General features: G+C 43.7%; 1 protein-coding gene and 1 long non-coding RNA gene across 21 annotated transcripts in view; one reads left to right on the forward strand and one right to left on the reverse strand.

Moving 5' to 3' along the window:
- Positions 1-23,745, reverse strand: part of Ncald (neurocalcin delta) — a 432,081-nt gene that overhangs the window by 369,533 nt on the left and 38,803 nt on the right. The gene's annotated exons all lie outside the window — the stretch shown is intronic.
- The window catches only part of LOC120093633 (uncharacterized), a 48,260-nt gene that overhangs the window by 20,482 nt on the left and 4,033 nt on the right, over positions 1-23,745 (forward strand). For 2 of the 13 annotated variants that reach the window (XR_010053780.1, XR_010053771.1), the window contains 5 exons: positions 1,133-1,281; positions 14,781-14,828; positions 15,591-15,891; positions 16,227-16,362; positions 20,407-20,455. This is a non-coding gene — a long non-coding RNA (uncharacterized LOC120093633). Of the gene's footprint in view, positions 1-1,132; positions 16,363-20,406; positions 20,456-23,745 lie in introns of all 13 variants that reach the window. The other 11 variants (XR_005487049.2, XR_005487048.2, XR_010053773.1 and 8 more) reach the window with 9 other exon arrangements.

The following is a 23,745-nucleotide window of genomic DNA, read 5'->3' on the forward strand; positions in this document are numbered from 1 at the left end:
GGGTCACTGCAGGGTTTGACCCCTGCTGAGCCCTGCTGATGCATGTGGAAGCCTTTTGTTCCTAACAAAGGAGCGGTCTGGCCTGGACACACCTGGGCGATGGTCACTTCGTCCCTGTCTCCTGTCCTCCCAGTCTTTGGTCTTTGAGATTTAGGCTGGTCTTCCTGGATTTCTCCCTAGTTAATTCAGGCATGTAGTCGGTCTTTGTTACCGAAGTCTCGAGCAGGGGTTTCCCACTGCGCTTCCCAGACCTTTTCCACCTGGTCAACTTGGGGTATATATATTCTGTGAACAAAACTACAGGAGCCCCTTCCTTTTCTTGCTTAACACGAATAACCTGTGTGTGTGTGTGTGTGTGTGTGTGTGTGTGTGTGTGTGTGTGTGTGTGTGTTCTTTAATCCTTCAGGCTTACACCCGATTCTTGGTGCCGAGTTGGTGCGGGCATCAACACTTACATACATTAAATAAATAAATAAATCTTAGAAAGAAGAAGAAGAAGGCAGGCCTAAGGGCTGGAGAGAGGTGCGCATCCTCACAGCCATCCCTGTGATCCCAAAGACTCTTAAACTCCTAGTGCATGTTTCTAGAGTGAGAAGACGCTCACACACTCCTTCCCAGAACACAGTTTCCGGAGAGCACCCTATCCTCATGTGGAAGATTCTGCACACCCTTCATATTCTGTGACTCAGTAATTTTACTACTAGGAATTTGTCCTCGGATTTTATTATGTAAATAATGAAGGAAAAGGAATCAGATGCAAAAGATATTCAGATATTTCTATATACATATAGATGTAGATATTGATATAGACGTGACATTAAATAATCAAAATATCCAACAATGAGAACCTTAGAATGTTATACTTTTTTAAAATCCACATATATAAATATGTAGAGAATATTATAGAATATATACACTCTATTAGAAAATAAATATATTCTAAATATACATAGACTATATTTTTTTAAAGGAAATGTACCAAATGGTAGGATTACATTTTTTTCCTCTTTGTACTTACTCTCTTAGGATTCTCATTCTCTCTCTCTCTTTTTTTTTTTCTTTTTTAAGAATAGCATGGATGAGCTAAATTTCAAACTGACTTTTTTTTTTCAAATCTCTCTCTACTTGATAGGCAGTTTTCAAATGAAGCCAAAGAGTGATGGACGAATTGCCCACGTTTCCCTTGACAGCAGCACGAAAGGCATCGGTGTTGGGATGGGCATTTGGAGGATCTGGGTATGAAGCCATTGAGTTCCAGAGTTTACAGGACAGATTGATGAGGTTTGTAATCCTTCCTAAGGGTAGCTAACTGGGGCTCTCCCCAGGTAGACAAGACGGCAAGGCTATTCCCCTCATCCTCTGTGCAGACCCACCTGGAGTTATGTACCATTGGTGCCAGGCCAGAGGCCATGGCGAACCTGAGGAGCACTGCCTTGGAAGAGCAGGCATAGTAGGACAACGGTTAGATTTAAAATGTGTGTGGTCAGAAACCAGTCTATGCAAACCACCTCTTAGCTGTGGCCCATGTGACAGAAGGCAAAGTCCTTACTGTTGTCTGCTCTCCAGTTTCCAGAGTTGGGGACTCTGGTGCTAAGTTTGAGTAGGCATCGGCAGAGGAAACAGCTCTGGAAGTGTGGACATAGGCATAGGGAATAGGAAGTGTGGATGTCGTCAGAAGAAATAGCCTGGAAGTGCAGCCTCGGATCTGCTCCCACCTCGTCAGTTCACGTCTTTGGAAAAATTCATCTGTAAAGTTCTCCACATCTTTACCACATCTAAGAAGTTCGTGACCTTGATGTGACAAGTGACACTCAACCCCTAGAAACAGGACTTAACTTTCTGCTTATATTGTTACTTTCCCTTGAAAGCTATACTGGTGACATATATTTTTTTCAGTGGTCTTTGCATCTCAGGGAGTAAGTTCATGGCCAAGAACCCTGACGGTTCTGTAGCTTTCACAGCCATTTTCCTGGGTCAGCCTCAACTTCCTACTGAGGAAGCTCTTTGCAGTGCACTTGCCGCTCACATATACATACATATGTAAGCACACACACACACACACACACACACATGCATACACACCCACACACATACACACACACACACACACACACACACACACACACAAGCACACAGGCACACTGTGCAGACCTATCTCTTTCTGAACTTGAAGTTCATGGGAAATACATGCTATAGCAAATTAAAATGGGAACTTTAGATCAGTTTTAGGTATGCAGTACCATCAGGTCATCTGTGAAACATATCCTGCTGTACAAGTCCTCCTGTGTGACCTCCTTTCACAACATTATAGGAAGGCAACTGCATTTCCATCCACAAACGCTGCATCCCTGGCTAAACAATGAAACACAGAGAAGAAACTGCACTGTGGGCCTCTACTTGCTTTTCATAGGTCAGAGCTACTCCATCTTGCCACCTCTAGCTGCAATGTAAGATAAAAATCTATACTTTTCTCTGGGTCCATTGATATCCTGAACCAGATCAGTCCCCATTAAAAAGGGGAACACTTATGAAGGAGGCTATTCACAGTGAGCGTCATGCCAAGAGGGATCTAAGTAGGGAACTGGCTGTGGTGGCACACACCTATAATCCCAGCACTCAGGACGCTAAGGCAGGAGGATTATCAAATTCAAGAGCTACATAGTAAGACTGTCTTGAAAGAATAAATTGTGACCAGATGGATTGTGACCAGGTAGCTATAATTGTATGGGAAGAAAATGTCATGGCCTCTGCTGCATTTCAACTGAGCTGCATGAAGAGGAGCAGGTGGTGAGAGCTGAATCTAGCCACCTGCTCAGAAATGATTTGTAGAGCATTTGGACCATAAGGAGTTGAAAACACCGTAGACCATTTAATGGTGAAACCTAATCCCACAGAGACTGTGCTACAAGGTGTGGCCTCCTCGAGGTGGTCAGGTTTTAGTGTCCCTGTTCCAGAGATCTAGCACCCTTCCAGCATCTGCCATCAGAGGACACCACAAGAAGGCAGTGTGCATGAACCATGAGGATAGCACTCTGAAAGACATCTAGAGTGCTATGGCCACCATCTTGACTCTCAGTCTCTGGGACTATTAGAAATAAGTTTCTGATGTTTGTTCACTGTGAAAGAATAGCACACTTTTCCCTTTCACATCATGAGGACTTGTCTTGTTCTATGAGTGGATTCACAGAATCTTCACTTGTCAGCCTATTGTTCCTCTAACAAATGCATTTAAACAAAAAAAGAAAAAGAAAAAAAAAACCAAAGGAAAAACTCAAGGTAGACAGCTCCTTATGTTGACTCCCAAGGTTGACTTTTGACCTCTACTTACATGCACACACATGTGCCTGTGAATACACACACACACACACACACACACACACACACACACACACACACAAATGATTTAAGAGGTTCTGTGTGTTTTTCTCCCAGTGTTTGAATATCTTTCTAAGTTTTGTGAGATATTCTGCAGAGTGAACTAGATTGAATTATCCTTAGTCTGGACAAGCTAATAAAAGACCACAGAGGTTTGCAGACAGGAAACCCAGTCTCACCCTCTCCAGGAAGGCTGGACAACCTGCTGTTCCTGGTCATGACAGGATGCCTCCTGAAAATAAAGCAGGAAGAAGTTGGGCACTGAAACCAAGGAAGATTTTTGCAACCACATTGCATTTGGCACACAGCAGTCCAAGGGTGTCAAACTCTATCATTAGAGGAAGAAAGGTCAACTCCATTAACACAGTTTACAGACAAGAACTAGACCCTGCTCAAAGTGACTCTCCAAGGAGAAAGTTGCTCTCACAATAAGCAGAGCACAGAAACAGATATACAATAGTTCAAGTGTCATCTGAAATGCTGTGGGACTGGGAAACCCCACTGAAGATGTCTCTGAGCTTGAACCTCAGGTACTGACGACTGGGAAACTATAGTTCTTTGTGACGAACGGCAATGCCTTTCCTCTTCAGATAATCTATGCATTGGTTTTGGAATAGGTGTTGTTACTGACAAAGTTAGGCATCATCTCCTAGCCCTTCCCTGTTTCCTTTGAGAGAAGCTGTACACATGGCTGTCTTGAATGCCTTAGGACGTTCAGATGAAAGGCTCAGCCTGACAGAACTTGTGTTCGTTGAACAGACCCCTCTACCACTTCCGGGAATGTGATACTATGGTGCAATATGGACTATCAGGAATATGATGGCCATCCACTCTAAGACTTCTCTATAGGGTACAGATAATTGAAGTATTGAGTAGATTCTGTATACACATGGGAAGGGCATTGGCAAGACTGGGACCAAAAGTAACGGGAAGAAATTCTGGTATCTATGGGACAAGGCGTTCTAAGTTTCTTTGAGTTTTCTCATAGCTGTGACCAACCCTTGATAAGACGTATCCTAAGGGAACAAGCCCTTCTTTTGGCCAAGGAGAAGGCATGGTAGCATGATCAGCTTCTGCCTGAGGTGGCAAAACCAGCTTTCATCTGAGGTAGCAGGAGCTTGCAGTGTTACTGGCTCACATCTTAGCAGCCAACCAGAAAAGCCTAGAAATCACGGCTGGGAAAAGGGCTCGTCTATAAGTCCCAGGACCTGTGCTTCCAGCAACCCAACTCGTTCTTTAAGATCCCACCTCCTGAAGGTTCCACAATCCCCCAAACAGGACCATTGTGTAGTGACACGTGAGCCTGTGGAGACATTTTACATCCAATCTTCAGCAAGAAGTGATCTCTTTAAGGGTCTGACAGAAAATTCTCAGCTGTATTTTGATGGGTTTTAGAATACCTATCCTAGCTCTGCCCTTTCTCAAGAAATCTGGTTCTGCCTACAAAATCTGATTGACGGATGAAACAGGCTCACATTCATGACCAGCACTGGGTGGGACGAGAGGTCAGAGCAGACATGTCCTGCTCCAGAGTCACACATCGAAGCATTGGTCTGACATCATTTGCTCTCTAATTGGCATCACAAACTTAACACAGCCACCACACAAATTTAATCCCCTGCCCGTCTGCTCTTGCTTTCCCAGTCTTCCCCATGCATACAGTGCCTCCGGTAGAAGCTGTGTGGTCAGCATCGATATATCCTTCCCTCCTCAGCATCCAACTAACCCACAAACTGTGCAGCATCCCCATGACTGCTTCTCACCAACTGTGCTACCAGCCCGGGGCCAAGCCACTGCTGCCTCTCAAGGGAGATTCCTTTAGTTACCTCCTACCTGCCTTCCTCACTCCTGCGCTTGCTCTCTACATCCTGTTGTTCACACAGACACTGGAGTACCTTTTGAAGCAATACTGCAAGTTTCAGGTCTTTCCAATCCCTGACTCCTCCTTTCTCCTGGGAGGTGAAAAACTACATATCCCAAAACATCCTACAAGTCCTTCTGTGAGTTCTCACGACCTCTCTCAGACCTTCCATGCTGCCACATCTCTGTGTGCATTTTGCTCCAACTACCATGGCTTCCGGGTGTCTCTTCAAAGCATGAGTCACCTTGCTTACGGCCTTGGCACAGACTGACCCCTCTGCCAGAAGTCATCCTTCCTCAGATTTCTCCCTTGATGCTCTGATTAGCATTCACGGCTGAATGCCTCCTTTGACCACACCTTTTAAGTGGCACAGCATGCTCTTCTTCTGTGGCCCTCTCTCTATCTCCTTTCCTCACGGTACTTTTCTGCACCATCAACATTGTGTTGACTTGTTTGCTCTGCTTTTCCGAGTATTGTCTTAACTTCCACTAAGGGGAATGGCTTGACCCCATGCCCAAATGCAGCAGGCATTCTTTAGTATTTAGTCAGTGGAGGCAGATGAGTCTGGGCATCTATAGACAATAGAGAAAGCTAGACCACATGGGTCAAGAACATGCAAGGTTGGAGGCCATGTTGGATCTGCTGGAGGAAGCTGGCTAAGGAAGGAGCTAGAGAGAGGAAAAAAGTAGACAAGCCTGATCATTGCAGACTGTTTCATTTCTAGTCACTTCCCTCCTGTCCCTCTGTTCATAAGTCTAGCTGTCTCATAGCATCTTTACCTGTAGTGAGACCTACCTTTGGAGGTTTTCTGTTAGATCTTACCATGAAACCTACTCTATCTGAACTCCCAGCCATTTTTTTTTTGTACAGCCAGCAACACTGAGCACAGGCTTAGATCAGACACTGTCAAGTTCCCATTGCCCTGCTATCTTTTCCCTTTCTAATCCCAAAATCGCAGCTGGGAGAAATGAGCTAAACAGCCATTGTGTTTCCTACCTTACATGGTATCAAGAGCCTGGCGGGCACACATCTTTCCACTGCCCCACAGTAGTAGTCCCTACCAGAGGGAGATGACAAAACCAGAACAGACCAGTCCCTCCTCTAATAGAACAGTCTACAGCTTGAGTGTGGGACCCACTCTTTGGACAATTGGTCAATGTGGAATAGCCTTCTTTCTCCACAAAGGGAATTCAATCATCCCTGCTGCTCAGAGCTTATTTTTATTAAATAACTAACGCTTGAAAGAGTACCCTCTGTATTTCCTCAAAGATTCTGGGCGTACCAGCAACGGGCCCTATCTATAGCAACAACGGCTGTTGTTTGCACAGCCCCCTTCTCACACACCTCCTACAGCTGATTGTTTGACAGCGCTAAGTGAATATTAACTGCACAGCATAGTTAATAAATAGGATTACTTTCCCTTTGCACACATGAACACATAAAGCCAACACTTACGGAACTCCTATCATGCCATGAGGAAGTGAGAAGATGAAGACATGAGGATAATGGCAAACTCGCCTAAGCATCACAGAGCCCACTCAGGGACATGTCGCTGTGATGGGGCAAGCTACTGATTCCTCTGCCTCCAATTATCACATTTCCCGTCAAAGACTAGGAAAGACTTGACTGCAAACAGAACAGTTTTTACTGCATTTTGCCAACCTTTTTAATAAAAATAGATCTATGCCACCACCCACATTCTCAGGAAAAAATTCTACCCAGGAAACATAATTCCTCTCTTCCAGTGACTTCACATGAAAGGTTAACGGTACACTGTGCTGTCGGCAGCCAGCAACATTCATATTTTCACATCTCACTTAAGAGCTCCATTATTCTGTAGGACCGTAAGCAAATGACTTTATTTCAACCACCACCAACAGACCTTGCTAGCCTAATACTAACTAGGCTCACTTTGACAGCTTCCTACAAGCATTCATTTCAAGACTGGCCTAAAACAATAAATGTTACCACCTATTCCTGCAGATGGCAGGGACGGGGAAGGCAAGCCAGTTGTACCACAGCAGGTCTGCAGCCTGGGCTATTAAGCAGCCCATTGTTTTGTTCCTGTTAGGATTGGTCACTGAACTTCAAGGAACCTCAACCCCACGGGACTCAAGTACTCTTGTCTGAAATGGGTAGGGAGAAGGAATCTAGCATGGATCCCTGCTCATTAAAGGGAAAGCCGCTGGGTATTTCTTTCTTCCCTGAAAGAACCTACCTGTGGGCTCTAGAAACAGAAGTTCGTGGATACTTGTCATAGTGGCCATTAAGGAACTGGAGCTCCAGCAACCCATGCTATCCCAAAGACACACTGAGACTGGCATGTGTCACACTAAATGGATGGTTCTCAGAATATACACAACCATGTGCTTCAAGAAACTCTAGCTGGCTCAGGCTGCCCACTTGCTTTATAAACCTTAAGGCCAAGTGTCTGAGAACATGAGAGGGCCTGAGGGTCCCAGATGTGTGATATATTTTGTTGATAGAAAAGGTTTGCAGGAAACTGTTCGAGAGATTGGTGGTGTTTTCCTTCTGCAATGTGGTACCTAGAGCACCTGTACCGTGTTCATCTACATCACATTCGGGCTCCCAGCTCATTCCTTGGCTCCAATTGTCTAACAGAAAGGCATTATTTTAGCAAGACCTGTATCTAAGCGCAGTACAAACAAAGAAGAATATTTATTTAAAATAACAAGCTCGAAGAGACAAATGCCTTTTAGGACAAGGCTGACACCTGCATGTTTGTTTATCTGTTTATTATTACATTCTCAGAGACAGGAAGGGGCTGGTCTCTTGTACAGGCCCAACAAGTTAGAGAAATGCACCTTTAGGAACAGAAGCAATGCAAGGGTCTTTCAATTTATTTATTGTTATCATGCTTCATTCCAGGTCTCCCTTTGAGACATGAGTTCATGAGTTCTTGTCATATCCATTGCACAGTTATTTAAGAAGCTCTGTAGCTGAGATATGAGTCTCTGTCTCTATCACAAAGTGATACAAATGGCAGTGTCTCTCTGAACAAGACAAAAGTGGCTCATCCCCCCTCAGCACCTCCACTTCCACTCCAAATAGTCAAATGCTCATCCTTCGTACAGGCCACAGAGTACACTGCTGAATACAGGAGATTCGAACTTCATTAGTCATCCTAGAATCATTTGTTCTTTACGCCATAAGTGAAGAAATCAGCATCTATATAATGGTGAGGGTGGTAGTAGTGTAGTAGAGTAGTAGTAGTAGTGGTAGTAGTAGTAGTAGTAGTAGTAGTAGTAGTAGTAGTAGTAGTAGTAGTAGTAGAGCTCTCTTCCCCTACAGGGTGCAGTGGTGATGGCTGCAGAATTCCTTCTGAATTCAGCTGTGGCTCCATCCCAGCCGAGGCCGTGACTCAGATTCAAGGCCATTCACTGGGCCACTTTGAATAATGCAGCAGAAAGCTAGAACAAAGTAAAAAATTACCCTGAGGTCTGAGCATCCTCTCTCCCTGCTTCCAAGAGGCCAAAAGAAAAGTCCATTCGCTTCATTCCTTGTATTGATTAACAGTAATTTTCCCCCAGTAGTTGAAGAAGAAGACAATGACAAATACTCATCAGAGATGAATCTAATCCCAGGGTCTTCTTTGCTTATGAACTCATAAAGCCTGACACAGCTCTAATGTGTGGGCTGGCCCACAACCTTTACTCTCAATTGTCTAATCAAATCTACAAACGAAAGCCAAGAAGATACCTTCCTTCCCTTAAAATCATCCATAAACCGTAGATTACTCAAGGCACCTCAGCATAATTTAGGTTTATCTTTGCAATAAACAGAACATTCCAGAACATACCTTCTAGATCTTTCCTGACCAGCCAAGCCTCATAACTACAGTCATGAAATTAAACAAGAGAGCAAACTGCCTCTACCCAGCACAAGCTGAAGGGCCTTTTTATTTTTCCTCTTTATTTAACTAACATATTAACCAAACTAAAGCTTATGTGTACTTGTGTATTTTTTAAAATATGTCTCAGTTGTTAAAGTGCTTGTCAGGCAAACACAGGGACCTGAACTCATATTCCTAGCATCCACATTAAACACTGGGCATAGTAGCATGCACCCAGAATCCATTTTGTGCTAAGGAGATGGAGACAGGAGCATCCCTAGAGGTCCTGGGACAATGAGCCTAAACAAATCAGTGAGCTCAAGGACCAGAAACCAGGTCCCAAAACAACAAGCACACAGACAGAAACAATGGAGTATGCCAGAGAAGCCATAGAAAGATATCCAACACGTGTGCATGCATACCAAACACACACACACACACACACACACACACAGAGAGAGAGAGAGAGAGAGAGAGAGAGAGAGATCCACAAAGCTAAAAGGAAAAATTCAAACGTAGCCTATACCAAGCCTTACCATTCGCAGCTCTGCTACCTCCAATTCCATAATTTTATATAAATTCTTTTTTATCTCATATTTCTCTTTGTATCTGGGCATTGTCCATCATTTCCTGCTTTGATAGCATCATTTGGCCGTGGGGCTTCCTCCATTTCCCCACTGTGTCTGGTGTCTACACAGGAATATCACCTTTGGATGACTGCTTCAATATGGTATTCTCATTGCAATAACCATGAACCCAGACGGCCTTGGTCCAAACCTAGCATCCAATGGGAACTAGCCCCATGAACTCGAGTGTGATATGAGGTGTGTATGAGACAGAACCAGCATCCACAGCTACTTCTTGGGTCTGTGGTGTTGTGTCAACGGATGAACCATGCCTTGGTGTGCTGAGCAGAGCCTGGGAAAGCACTGTCTCACCGAGAAGAGAATGACACCCGACCCTGGATTACTTTCCCTGTGCACTCCCCATCTGACCTTGCCTTGATTTTCATTCACTTACACTGTCACATAACTTTATGTATCCTGTAAATTCCCCTAAGACTCAAATTCCTCTTGCTACAGATATTGTTTTACATAGTTTTTGTTTGTTTTCCTTGAAAACATTCTTCTGAGAGCATTTCATCCAATTCCCAGGAGCCTGATGTACACATCAAATAGGGGATTATTTCTCCCAGAACTCACAGGCTAGGGATGGGTCATAAGTTCAAAGGTAACCTGAGCTACACAGAAGTAAAAGCCTGTATTGAAAAGGATTTACATTCCTTTGGAGGGGCTGTTTGTTTGCTTTGTTTTTATTTTGTTTTGTTGTTGAGACAGGGCTGACTGTGTGGCCCTCGGCTTGCCTTGAACTCAGGAAGATCCATGGGAGGAAAACGCTTTCAGCCAAGTGGCCTTGGAAATGTCTCCATTACTTATGAGGTGGCATATGTATGAATGGAATTGTTTCCAGCCATGAATGGAGGTGTGTATTTTACAGAAAAATGTGTGTGATCAGAGATGACCATGTAATGAGGATCAAGCCAGACACAGAGCAGTATATGCTCTCGCTTAGATTTCATACAGATACAGAAAGTCACACATGTACAGACACAGAGTATTATATGCTCTCCCTTAGATTGTATTCAGATACATAAATCATACGTGTACATGATGTGTGATAAAAGCAAAACTGTCTAGATGTACAATGAGGAGTAAGAGCAGGGGCATGGAGGAGAGGGGAAGACCTGGAGGGGTGTCCAACGTGCAGTGTGCACTTGTGTGCCAGTGACTTCTGTATCACAGGAAAATGCACAATGCATATCATTGTAAAATGTGAAAAATGAAAATGCCTTTGCTCCTCCTTTGCATTGGCTGGATTTCTGAAGACTGTGAAGTGCAGAATTCTAAGCCAAAACAATTTGCCCCAAAATGTTGCAGGCAATGCTCTGCTGCTGTCCAGACTCCAGGGCTCCCACCGAGGAGAAGTCTAGTGCTGCTTGGAAAAATGATTTCTTTTTTCTCTTGCAGCTCAGAAGACTTTCTTCACTCTGGTATAAAATGTCATGAGGACATGATGTCATGAGTTCTTGTCATATCCATTGGACCTAATCAGCCTGCCTCCATCTTGGGCTTAGAAAGCCTTCTTAGAGAAAAGACAAACTAGGCTCATTCCTGTTTATGTGAAACCTCTGTCTCTCAAGGACTGGGCTAACCCTAACTACAAGTGGTTATATTTGTACTCTATACTGCCTTTCCAGGAAACAGCAACCCTGTCTTTGTTTCAAAAAGTTGTTTATAACCATCTTGCAACCCTAACTCTGTTTTAAAAGGTTTTATGAGCACCTATTACTACCTTGTTATGACTACCTGTTGTCATGACTACCTGTTGTCATAACTGCCTTGTAATTCCCACCTAGCAGCCATGCCCTTTGTTTCAGAAGGTTGTTAGCTGGTGTTTGGTTTTGGACCAGGACAAGGGACTGAGGTGCATATTTTACAGAACAAAGCAGCCTGGCCTCCTCCGGGTTCTCTCAGCATCCCTCAGTCCCTACCTGGCATACCCTGTCCCCAACCTTGAACATTCCAGCCCAGAGGCTGGGTTGCCTTTCCCCAGAGGATCTTCCCTATATAATCCAGATTTTGCCCCCCACCCCGTGTGTGAGTGTGTATGTGTGTGTGTGTCTGTGCATGTATCTGTGTGTGTACACAACTGTGTTTGTGTGTGTGTATGAAGGTGCTTAAATGTATGGTTGTGCACATGGATGAAGAGGCTAGAATAGGACATCAAGTGTCTTCCTCTATCACTCTCTTGCATTACTGCCTTGAGACATGCTCTTTCACTGAGATAAACACTCATCCCTAACAGGTCAGCCAACTTTCAAAATCCACCTGTCTCCACCCTATGCCACCCCAGCACGCTGGGGATTCAAACTCAGGTCCTCACACTTACATAACAAGTGTTCCTTATGTTCCACTCCTTATGTTGGCCCTTCTGTGCTGTCTTGGGAATCTCCATTAGTTGGCAACCAGTTAGCATGCCCCTTCCCACTACTGCATTTTCTGACTCCTTACCCAGGGTCTTTCTGTTCAACTTCCAAAGATCTCTATGTGTTTCGTTTTGTTTAGAGACAAGGTCTCAAATCCTTCGTTGTTACTCATTGTCTCATGGCTTCAACTTCCAATAATGATTTCTGTTTTCCCAGTGTCTCATCTGTATCACTAGCACACTATTTTAGTTCAAAGAGTGAGAGAGCCTCTCTTAATTCTCTACAGTACCACTCTGAAGCTATCTTGTTAAGGTCGTCTTCATTTATTTATATTTTTTTTCCTTGGAATTGCTTTTTTCCCCTTCCCCCATTCCTATCTCTAGTCTCCAAGCAAAATAAGCTCCTCAACCCTCTGCTGACAGTTGGCTTGTTCACAATCAAGAGACTCATTAAGAAGATAAGTGTAAGTGCTTCTTCTACAGAGTGGGAGGAACTCGCAGTGGATATGGCTCAGGAGCCTGTCTTATTAGAGGAGGTGCAGCATTCCTGCTTTGTTGTCAGTTTTCCCAATACAGATAACCTCCCATTCTTGCCTTGTTTCTACATGAACACTGTTGGGCATACCACCATCACTAATGGCCAGTGAGACATGTTTCCACCACTGCCACATTTTCCCTATGTACATGCTCCTAGTAAAGCCCACCATCATGGCCTAGCCTGTCACTGTCTCTATGCCAACTAAGACACAGCCATTTTGTGTCCTCTCCTCCCCAAGAAAATCTCTTGCATAGGTTTTGTTGCGTGGTATGATTTTTATGGTATTTCTTGGCCCCTAATCAGCCAGATACTCTTCTGCCACAAAGTCTTTTCAATCCAGGGCCATCAGTAGATAAGTCTATCTGGAATTTGGGAGCACAACCCAGTTTAGTATTGACTGTAAGACTTATGCAAAACCCTAAAACTCAAGCCCATTGACACTCACCCATAGGCTGCTGGCAACCCCAGCTGTGTTCATTCTTCTTCACATGTCATTGTTTCTTTCCCCATCCCTCATACACTTGGTGTTTGTAACATTTGGGTAATAGTCAGTTACCTTCTCTATAGAAAGTGTCTTAGCTAGGGTTTTACTGCTGTGAAGAGACACCATGACCAAGGCAACTCTCACAAGGCAAACATTTAATGGGGCTGGCTTACAGATTCAGAGGTTCAGTCCATTTTCATCATGGCAGCAGGCAGGCAGACATGGTGCTGGAGAAGAAGCTGAGAAGTCTACATCTTCATCTGAAGGAAGCCAGGAGAGGACTAGCTCCCACATGGGGAAGGGGCAGAGTTTGAGCACTAGGAGCCCTCCAAGCCCACCCCACAGTGATGTACTTTCTCCAACAAGGTCACACCCATTCCAAAAAGGCCACCTCCTAATAGTAGCACTCTCCGTGGGCCAAGCATGCTCAAACCACCACAGACAGACCAACAATAAACACTGTTTGAAGAAGCATGTTTAACATCACACAACTCAGGTCCTTTACTTTTCATATTCTGATGAGTGACAGAATCTAACTGAGAAGCCTAACTCCATGACATGCTTCAAATTAGCAGTTTGGAAGACTAGGCCTAAGAACTAGGCAAGTCCAAGCAAGTCATATACTAGAAAGAAAGAAAAAAAAGAAAGAAACACCCAGGCTTTAGGCAGCCAGTCAGAAACTGCCCTGCCATCAGAAGCTACCCCATCACTTGGCCTAAGGCAAAGACAATGGGTCAGCAGCAGTTTCCCGGACTTCCCCAGCAACAGTTCCCACCCCTGGTAATGGTTCTGGAATGTTCCTAGAAATGGAGCAAGATAAAGGTCATCCACCCTGGAATCCCCCTAATGTGCCTTAAATCTGACCTGTGAGCTCACTTGGTTGTCTCTCCATTTTGGATTGGGAGACCCCAGCGTGCTGGACTTCTGCAGAATAAAACACTCTTTGCGTTTACAGACTATTTGAGTCTGGGGTGTGATTCTTTAGAGAATCACAGACCCTTACACAACGATCTCAAAGGACAGAGAAATATCACCTAAGCATTTCTCGCTGCAGTGTGAGCATGACACAAGTCTTCTGTGTACATTTTACCAACATCCAGAGCGAAGGACTGTAGAAATAGATTTCAGACATTGCACTAAGACCAAACCAGCAACAAACCTCACCCCAACCAGGTCTGGTAAAACCTGGGTCATTTTGAAATTGACCAAACCTCTGACGAGGACCTTGTTCATACTAAAAAGTCTAATATAACCACTTCCATAACGAAAATGAAATTGACCACCTCAGAAGTGCAATCTGTGAAAATGTCAGACATTGAAGCAAACACCGGTACCGTGGCACCGAGACAGAGACAGTGAACTCACCAGATCCTAGGCTAACCAACCAATGAGTTCCAGTATCAATGAGAGACTCTACCTCAAACGCTAAGATGGAAACAGATGGAGGATGCCCAACATCCACCTCTGGTGTCCACACACACACACAGATGTGCACACACACAGATGTGCACACACAGATGTGCACGCACAGATGTGCACACACAGATGTGCACACACACAGATGTGCACACACAGATGTGCACACACACAGATGTGCACACACAGATGTGCACACACAGATGTGCGCGCACACAGAGGAACACATATGTGTAAGAGATTTATTTATTTCTTTTCTTTCAAACAGGTTTAATGGTTCCGCTTGTGTGCCTCCTTCTTCAGGGTCCTTTGTCAGGTAAGCCTTTGTGATTTCCTGGAATTCTGATAAGCTTAAACATCACTATTTCTTCATTTATCGTCTCCCTCCCTGTCCCACTCCTTTCTAAATTAGCCATTCAGAAGGGGAGTGAGGCTCAGCCATAAGGAACATGCAAAGTCCCCCTGCGTTAGGGATAAAAGGCAAAAGATGATGTCTAGAGTACGCGTGCTACGCGTGGCCCCGATCGAGTGTGCTTACACCCTTCGTGTGCAAAGAAATGGCCTGGCTGAGTTACTCTTACTTTTACCATGTGTTCCTCTGTGCAATACCAAAATTATTCTTTCCCAGCCCACAGGCATACAACACACACACACACACACACACACACACACACACACACACACACACACGCTGCATGCTGTTTTTTTTCTTCAAAAGGAAGACTGGAGTCCCTGTCTCCTTTCATGAGCCTCCTCCTGATCTTGGTGACACAGCCTTAGTAAGTACTATTTTCCCAGGCCCCATCATGCTGGCTCTCCTTGGGAGTATTTTTTCTTCCTGGAATGCCTGGAATTACTGGAATGCTATTTACCCACAAACTGCCTTCAACTAGTCATTTCCTACCTATTCAGCAACTGTCCTGGCTTGCTTCCCCTGCTCTGAGACACACTCTGACTAAAAGCAATTTGGGAGGAAAGGGTGTGGGTTTGGGGGTGAGGGGTTTGCTTAGGCATCTGTCACTATCAGATGCCAAGACAGGACTGTCCTTAACTGTACTGCTCCTCTTGGCTCATTCAGCTTCATTCTTACCCAACCCTGGCCACCTGTTCAGGAGTACCAGCTGCAGTGAGTTGGACTTTCCCTTATCACTGATTAATCAAGTGAATGCTCCAAAGAAGTGCCCCCAGATCAGTTCTCAGTGGACGTTCTCTTCGACCTGGTGACTCTTGTTTTGTGAAGTTGACCCAAATCAACCAGCACAGTGGCTCACCTATGGAGTTTTCAGGCTTCCTTAACTGGACAAGAGAATTGGCTTCACTGCCTTTCTCCATAATTATCTGTTATTCTTTGGCTTCAGACTCTGCAACAAGGGACTGAGGTGAGTTTTCAAGTACCAAAGCTGACCTGGCCTCCAGGTTCTCCCGGCATCCCTCAGTCCCTACCTGGCATACCCTGCCCCACAACTGTGAACTTTGCAGCCCAGGGGTTCTTCCCTATATAATCCAGACTTTCTTGTCTTCTCTCTCTCATTCTCTCTGTATACATGTGCTTGCTTGCTTTTTCTTCCCCTACTCTCTCTCTCTCTCTCTCTCTCTCTCTCTCTCTCTCTCTCTCTCTCTCTCTCTCTCTCTCTCTCTTCACATAGCAAATTCCCTGACCTCCACCCTTAGGGTCAGTAAATCTGGCTTGAATTGAACTGGCTCATTTCACCAGCAGAGAACTAACTTACCAGATGGTGCGGAACCCGGGAGGAGTTGGGTCCCCAGTCTGATGGCTCCAGTCTTTCCTGCCTGTCCAGGGACCACTTCTCTGCCCCTATCAGTCTGGAGACATCATTTCTTCGGACTCTGTGAGTACCCGTCCCCAGCTACTGCCTAATCTCCATCCAGGATCCTCTGAACTTCCTCAGTTGAGTCGAGGCCTGGTCAGAGTTAGTTCTATTCCTGAACAAAGACTGGGTCTTTGTTAGGGAGGATCTTTCGAAAGACACTTGATCTGAAGATACCAGCCCCCATATAAACCTTTCGATCCCAGACGACCAAATGGACCACCATTTCCATAGTTTTGGGATCTCCGCAAGGCCTGGGGAATAGGTGCCACCAAATCTAAAACAAAAATTTATCCAAACTGTTCTGAACTCTCCATGTCCAATCTTTTGGAGCTGGCACTCTCACCCCTTCCCCTCCTCCTTCACCAAAAACACAGCTTCAGGGCTGCCCCAAACCAAGCTGCTGATCTGATCTGCCTGAGGCACAGCACTCAAGGTTCCAGGTGCTGCCTCCCTCTATCCACCCCCATCCCACATAAATACACACATTGTATAACATTGCAAAACACCAGGGCAAGGTAATCCATTACACCTAACTCAGGGTGGCTACAGTCAGGTCTGGAGGTTACTGGAGCATCATCTGTATTAGATGCACTCTGATTCCAACAGCTTTCCACTGGCTACGACTGGTCCACAGCAGAAAACTGAGAACCTTCACTGTCCCTGAAATCTTCAGAGGCAGGGAACTCCCTGGAATTTGAGGGGCGGAGACATACTCCCTACTTTCCAGGCCTGTTTGATCAAATCCAAGACTTGGAAGCGCTCTAGGTGGCTTGATTTCACCCATTATTTTTTCCTTTTTGCCACTTCAAATTTTCAGTAGAATTGGAGCCGAGGAGTCTCCTTGCCCTTTCAGTGCAAATTTGGCCTCAGTAAACACTGACAAATGGCTGCCGTTGCTCAAATAAGAATGCTTGATTCTTTTTTTTTTTTTTTTTTTTTGGTTCTTTTTTTTCGGAGCTGGGGACCGAACCCAGGGCCTTGCGCTTCCTAGGTAAGCGCTCTACCACTGAGCTAAATCCCCAGCCCTGCTTGATTCTTAATATCTAAACTGATTTAGAGAATTCCACAAGATAGAATGCCACCATGGTCCAGAGCCCCTCCCTACAGAACTCCCAGTCTACTTTAATCTTTCTCAAGGCCCGGGATTGCAACCACAGTCAGAGCCACAATGCCTGCCGCTGTTCTTGCTTGACTTCCAAACGTGTCTATTCCTAGCTGAGATAGCATAAAAGCCCTTCTGCTTCCTGGTTTTGGCCTATGTCTCCTGCCCTCCAACCTGAAAAATCCTGTTTGTATCTTTACCATTCCAAAATCACATACTATATCAAAATCTGTGAGTGAGATTTTAAAGGGCTGTATCAGAATCTGTAAGTCTGGTTTTTAAAGGGTCCAAATTCCACACAGAAAAGTTAGCTTAAACTCTAATTAAAAAAAAAAAAAAGAGTTAACAGTAAAAGGTCAATGTCTAAATCATTTTAATTTGCTACAGCATATTATGTGTGTCAGTTGAATTCAACTCTTAAGAAACCAGTGTGTGCCTGATCGGGCCCTGGAGTCCATTGGCTTAGAGCCGTCCTGGCTGGTGACCTCATCAAGATGGAAGCCAGGTGACCTTTCTGCCATCTTGGTTAAGGTGGTCACGTGGTACCCCCTGCTTATCATTCTATCCCTGATTTTAGACTAAGGAGGCGATAATAATCTTCAAAGGTGGTTTTATTAAAACTGAATCATAGAAAAACTAGGGTATTTGTGAAGTATGTGTTAAGCTTTAGCTGTTTGGAGAAACTTGGTCATATTTTTTAAAAAACTGGAGTTTTGCAAAAATACATTACAATAAGATCTTTAGTTCGAGAATTATGTTTTTAAAGGGTCAAACTTAGCAGGGATAAAAATTGTAAAATCCAAGTTTTATAAAAGGCGCCAGCCCATAAACTGTTAGGGAGAACTAAACTACACAAGTTAACGATCAGTCAAGAACGGTGTAAGTGCCATTCCTTTAGAGGGCGAGCATGCACAGAGAGACCCGTTTTCTTCTCCCACCATACAATATTCTGTATGCGTCATCAAAACTAGACCTAAAACAAGTGCGTCAGAGCAAGTAAACTTTCAAGTTTGCTCAATGTAAAGTAATATCAAAAATCGGTTATGAGATGGAATGATAGAGTAAATGGGTAAAAGCTACTGTGTACTTGCATGGCAGGACACTCCCTGGAAATTCCCTTGGGTATAACACAAATCGCCCCCAAAGAATAGGCTGCATACAAGCCTCATTACAGGACAGAGGGACGCACGGCTGACGTCTACTGCTTCTGCCCTCAGCGGCATCAACCTGGCCAGCTCTGGCTGTGAGGGTCTGACAAACTTTAGCCATGCACCCAAACAAGAAAAAAGCAAACTAGACAAACAAAAACAACTTCGAGTAAAGATGAATAACTCCTTGCGTCTCACGTGATGGGGATAGATCCTCATGCCCAATGGAAGATCTTAGTCTTCACCCACATTCTGTCATGTAACAGAGATGCAGACAGCAATTGTTCTGCCCTCAGTGTTTCTGAAACTGACACATGGGGACGCTGTGAACAGGGGAACCTTGTACCTAAACCTACCACCCTACTGATCTGAGACCTGCATGCTCTTGGTCATGCCCCTTACCCTGGCATCCAATGCTTCCTCTTGGCAAAAGCTAATTCCAGGATCTATACCATGACCAGCCATGTTCCCTCATTAATGAAGGCTGCCAAACACTCTGTCCTCAAACTCACAGCTTTGGAAAGTTACTCAAAATATCCATGCCCTATCTTTGACAGTTGGATTTTTACCTGTAGAGTTAACAAATGGTATGTCCCAAGCCCTCGGATCCTTCAGGAAAGGATGACGTAGATAAAGGAGATTCTCTCCAACCTGGGCTACCCACGACTCTTTGCAAATGTAATTTAATAGATGCCAGGGTAAGGGGCATGACCAAGAGCATGCAGGTCTCAAATCAGTAGGGCGGTAGGCTTAGATACAGAGCTAATGGGCTAGCCCTAGGCTCACCGTGAACTACAGGAACGTGTAGCCAAGGCTACAGTGCATGGGCATGCTTTCTAGGAAATCCAAAAGCCAATATTTGCTAAAGCTCGTTTAATGTGCTTATCTTACTTTACAAATTATGCCTCTAAACATCCAATCTGTTTTAAATAGAGTGGTATTACAAAATATGCTTACTGATGTCAGTATGTGGTGACCTGGAGATTTGTCCATTGACAAAAGGATTAAGGAGTCAGCTTGAGCCTTCTCCGCCAATTCAGTCTGTTATAGGTACCTTACTTTCTACAGATTTGACACGGCTGGCTGCTTTCATCTTTTGTCTGCTGGTTGAGTATATGGAATGAAAAGGTTGTAGAGAATTTTTAAAGGTCGTTTTAATCCGGTTAATTTTAGGAAATGTTGTAAAAGCAAGCATTTACTCTTGACACGGCAGCCATTGTCTCTGGAAGTCTACCTTTTAACTTACAAAGTGAAAATTATTTATCTGTGGGAAATACTACTTAGAATTAAATTGTCTTTTCATGCAGCCTGATATTTGTTGTATAATCTTAGAAGGCAGGTATAACAGTTTGATGCTAACAAATACATATAAAGCCATGTTTTCAAATACTAGACGTGGTCATGTAAGGTAATAGTCCCAATGTTTACAAAATTCAACCTAGCAAATTGTTTCTAACCAAAACTTGTGTTTTATATGAAATACTCTGCTTTTCTCCATTAGATAATAGCTGACGTTGTTAATATTAAAACAAATATAAAAAGTTTATCATACTTGGGAAGAAGGACTATCGCTTAGACACTCTGCATACAGATTCACTCCTTGGGAGCTGGCTTTAACGGACTTCTTTTACAAAGCTCTCAGGTGCTTGTTCTGTGGGCAGGAGTCTGGTGTGACCAACAGCTAACTGCAGAACGGATGCTTCTACAGAACTCTGGCCATGGCCCAGCCAGCTGTACACTTGCATTTAACTCATGCTAATCTTGATGTAAAAGCTTTTGACAAGTAACTGTGCATCTAACATTTCCCCACAGAGCCATGCAGTCATCACCTCCTCACTGGGATTCTGGATCTTTGCCAACTGTTAAGTATTTATCATAATTCGGGGTTGGGGATTTAGCTTAGTGGTAGAGTGCTTGCCTAGGAAGCGCAAGGCCCTGGGTTCAGATCCCCAGCTCCGAAAAAAAGAACCAAAAAAAAAAAAAAAGTATTTATCATAATTCTTGGATGGACCCTCCTCTGAGGACCCTTTTTTTTATTGGACTTTTTTATCGTCGTTTCCGGTTGGTTTCCCATCCATAAACCTATCCTATCCTCCCTCCCCCTTTTTCTATGAGGGTGTTCCTCTTCCCCATCCACCCATCCCTTCCCCGCCGCCCCGCCCCTGACATGCCCTGTAGGGCACTGGGGCATCAAGCCTTGGCAGGACCAAAGGCTTCCCCTCCCATTGATGCCAAAACAAGGCCATCCTCTGCTACATATGCAGCTGGAGTCAAGGGTCTGTCCATGTGTACTCTTCGGATGGTGGTTTTGTCCCTAGGAGCTCTGGTTGGTTGGTATTGTTGTTCTTATGGGGTTGCGACCCCCTTCAGCTCCTTCAATCCTTTCTCTAATTCCTCCAATGGGGACCCCGTTTTCAGTTCAATGATTGGCTGCAAGCATCTGCTTCTATATTTGTCATGCTCTGTCAGAGTCTCTCGAGAGACAGCTATATCAGGCTCCTGTCAGCATGCACTTCTTGACATCAGCAATATTGTCTGGGTTTGGTGTCTGTATGTGTGTGGGCTGGATCCCCAGGTGGGGCAGTCTCTGGATGGCCTTTCCTTCAGCCTCTGCTCCAAACATTGTCTCTGTATTTCCTCCTATGAATATTTTTGTTCCCCCTTTTAAGAAGGACTGAAGCATCTGCACTTTGGTCGTCCTTCTTGAGCTTCATGTGGTCTACGGATTGTATCTGGGGTAATCTGAGCTTTTGGGCTAATACCCACTTATTAGTGAGTGCATACCATGTGTGTTTTTTGTGATTGGGTTGTCTCATTCAGGATGATATTTTGTAGTTCAATCCATTTGCCTACAAATTTCATGAAGTCATTGCTTTTAATAGCTGACTAGTATTCCACTGTGTAGATGTACCACATTTTCTGTATCCTTTCCTCTGTTGAGGGAAATCTGGGCTCTTTCCAGCTTCTGGCTATTATAAATAAGACTGTTATGAACATAGTGAAGGATATGTCCTTGTTATATGTTGGAGCATCTTTTCAGTGTATATCCAGGAGTGGTTAGCTGGGTCCTCAGGTAGTACTATGTCCAATTTTCTGAGAAACTGCCAGACTGATTTCCAGAAAGGTTGTACCAGTTTACAATCCCACCAACAATAGAGGAGTGTTCCTCATTCTCCACATCCTTGCCAGCCATCTGTTGTCACCTAAGTTTCTTACCTTAGACATTCTGACTGGTGTGAGGTGGAATCTAAGTTGTTTTGATTTGCATTTCCATGATGACTAAGGATGTCGAACAATTCTTTAGGTGCTCAGCCATTCAATACTCCTCATTTGAGAATTCTTTGCTTAGCTCTGTAACCCACTTTAATAGGGTTATTTAATTCTCTGGAGTCTAATTTCTTGAGTTCTTTGTATATATTGGATGTTAGCCCTCTATCAGATGTAGGATTGGTAAAGATGTTTTCCCAATCTGTTGGTGGCTGTTTTGTCCTAATGACAGTGTCCTTTGCCTTACAGAAGCTTTGCAGTTTTATGAAGTTCCATTTGTTGATTCTTGAGCTTTTTCCCCAGTGTTCAAGGCTCTTCCCTACTTTTTCTTCTACTAGATTGAGTGTATCTCCTTTGATGTGGAGGTCCCTGGTCCACTTGAACTTGAGCTTTGTACAGGGCAGTAAGAATGGATCGATTTGCATTCAATATGTGAATCTCCAGTTGAACCAGCACCATTTGTTGAAAATACTATTTTTTTCCACTAGATGGTTGTAGATACTTTACCAAAGATCAAGTGGCCATAGGTGTGTGGATTTATTTCTGGGTCTTCAATTCTATTCCACTAATCTACCTGTCTGTCTCGTACCAATACCATACAGTTTTTATCACTATTGCTCTGTAATACTGCTTGAGGTCAGGAATGGTGATTCCCCAAGAAGTTCTTTTATTGTTGAAGATAGTTTTAGCTATCCTGGGTTTTTGTTATTCCAAATAAATTTGCAAATTGCTCTATCTAACTCTATGAAAAATTGAGTTAGAATTTTGATGGGGATTGAATTGAGTCTGTACATTGCTTTTGGCAAGATGGCCATTAGATCTTCTTCAATTTCTTTCTTCAGAGACTTGATGTTCTTGTCATATAGATCTTTCACTTGCCTGGTTAGAGTCACAGCAAGGTATTTTATATTATCTGTGACTATTGTGAAGGGTATCGTTTCCCTAATTAATTTCTCAGCCTGTCTATCCTTTGAGTAGAGGAAGGCTACTGATTTCTTTGAGTTAATTTTATATCCAGTCACTTTGCTTGTTTATAAGGTTTAGGAGTTCTGTGGTGGAACTTTTGGGGTCACTTAGGAATACTACCATATCATCTGCAAATAGTGATATTTTGACTTCTTCTTTTCCCATTTGTATCCCTTGACCTCCTTTTGTTGTCTGATTGCTCTGGCTAGAACTTCAAGTACTATACTGAATAAGTAGGGAGAGAGTGGGCAGCCTTGTCTTGTCCCTGATTTTAGTGGGATTGCTTCAAATTTCTCTCTGTTTAGTTTGAAGTTAGCTATTGTTTGCTGTATACTGCTTTTACTATGTTTAGGTATGGGCCTTGAATTCCTGATCTTTCCAAGACTTTTATCATGAAGGGGTGTTGAATTTTGTCAAATACTTTCTCAGCATCTAATGAAATGATCATGTGTTTTTTCTTTCCTTTGAGTTTGTTTATATGGTGGATTATGTTGATGGATTTCCATATATTGAACCATCCCTGCATCCCTGGGATGAAGCCTACTTGATTATGATGAATGATCATTTTGATGTGTTCTTGAATTTGCTTTGTGAGAATTTTATTGAGTAGTTTTGCTTTGATATTCATAAGTAAAATTGGTCTGAAGTTCTCTTTCTTGGTTGGGTCTTTGCATGGTTTAGGTATAAGCATAATTGTGACTCCATAGAAGGATTATTAGTGTTTCTTCTATTTCTATTTTGTGTAATAGTTGGGACAGTATTGGTATGAGGTCTTCTATGAAGGTCTGATAGAATTCTCCACTAAACCCATCTTCTGGTCCTGGGCTTTTTTTTGGTTGGAAGACTTTTTAATTACTTCTTCTATTTCTTTAGGAGTTCTGGGACTGTTTAGATGGTTTATCTGATCCTGTTTTAACT

The sequence above is a fragment of the Rattus norvegicus genome, chromosome 7 (genome assembly GCF_036323735.1).
Source record: "Rattus norvegicus strain BN/NHsdMcwi chromosome 7, GRCr8, whole genome shotgun sequence".
Lineage (NCBI taxonomy): Eukaryota > Metazoa > Chordata > Mammalia > Rodentia > Muridae > Rattus > Rattus norvegicus.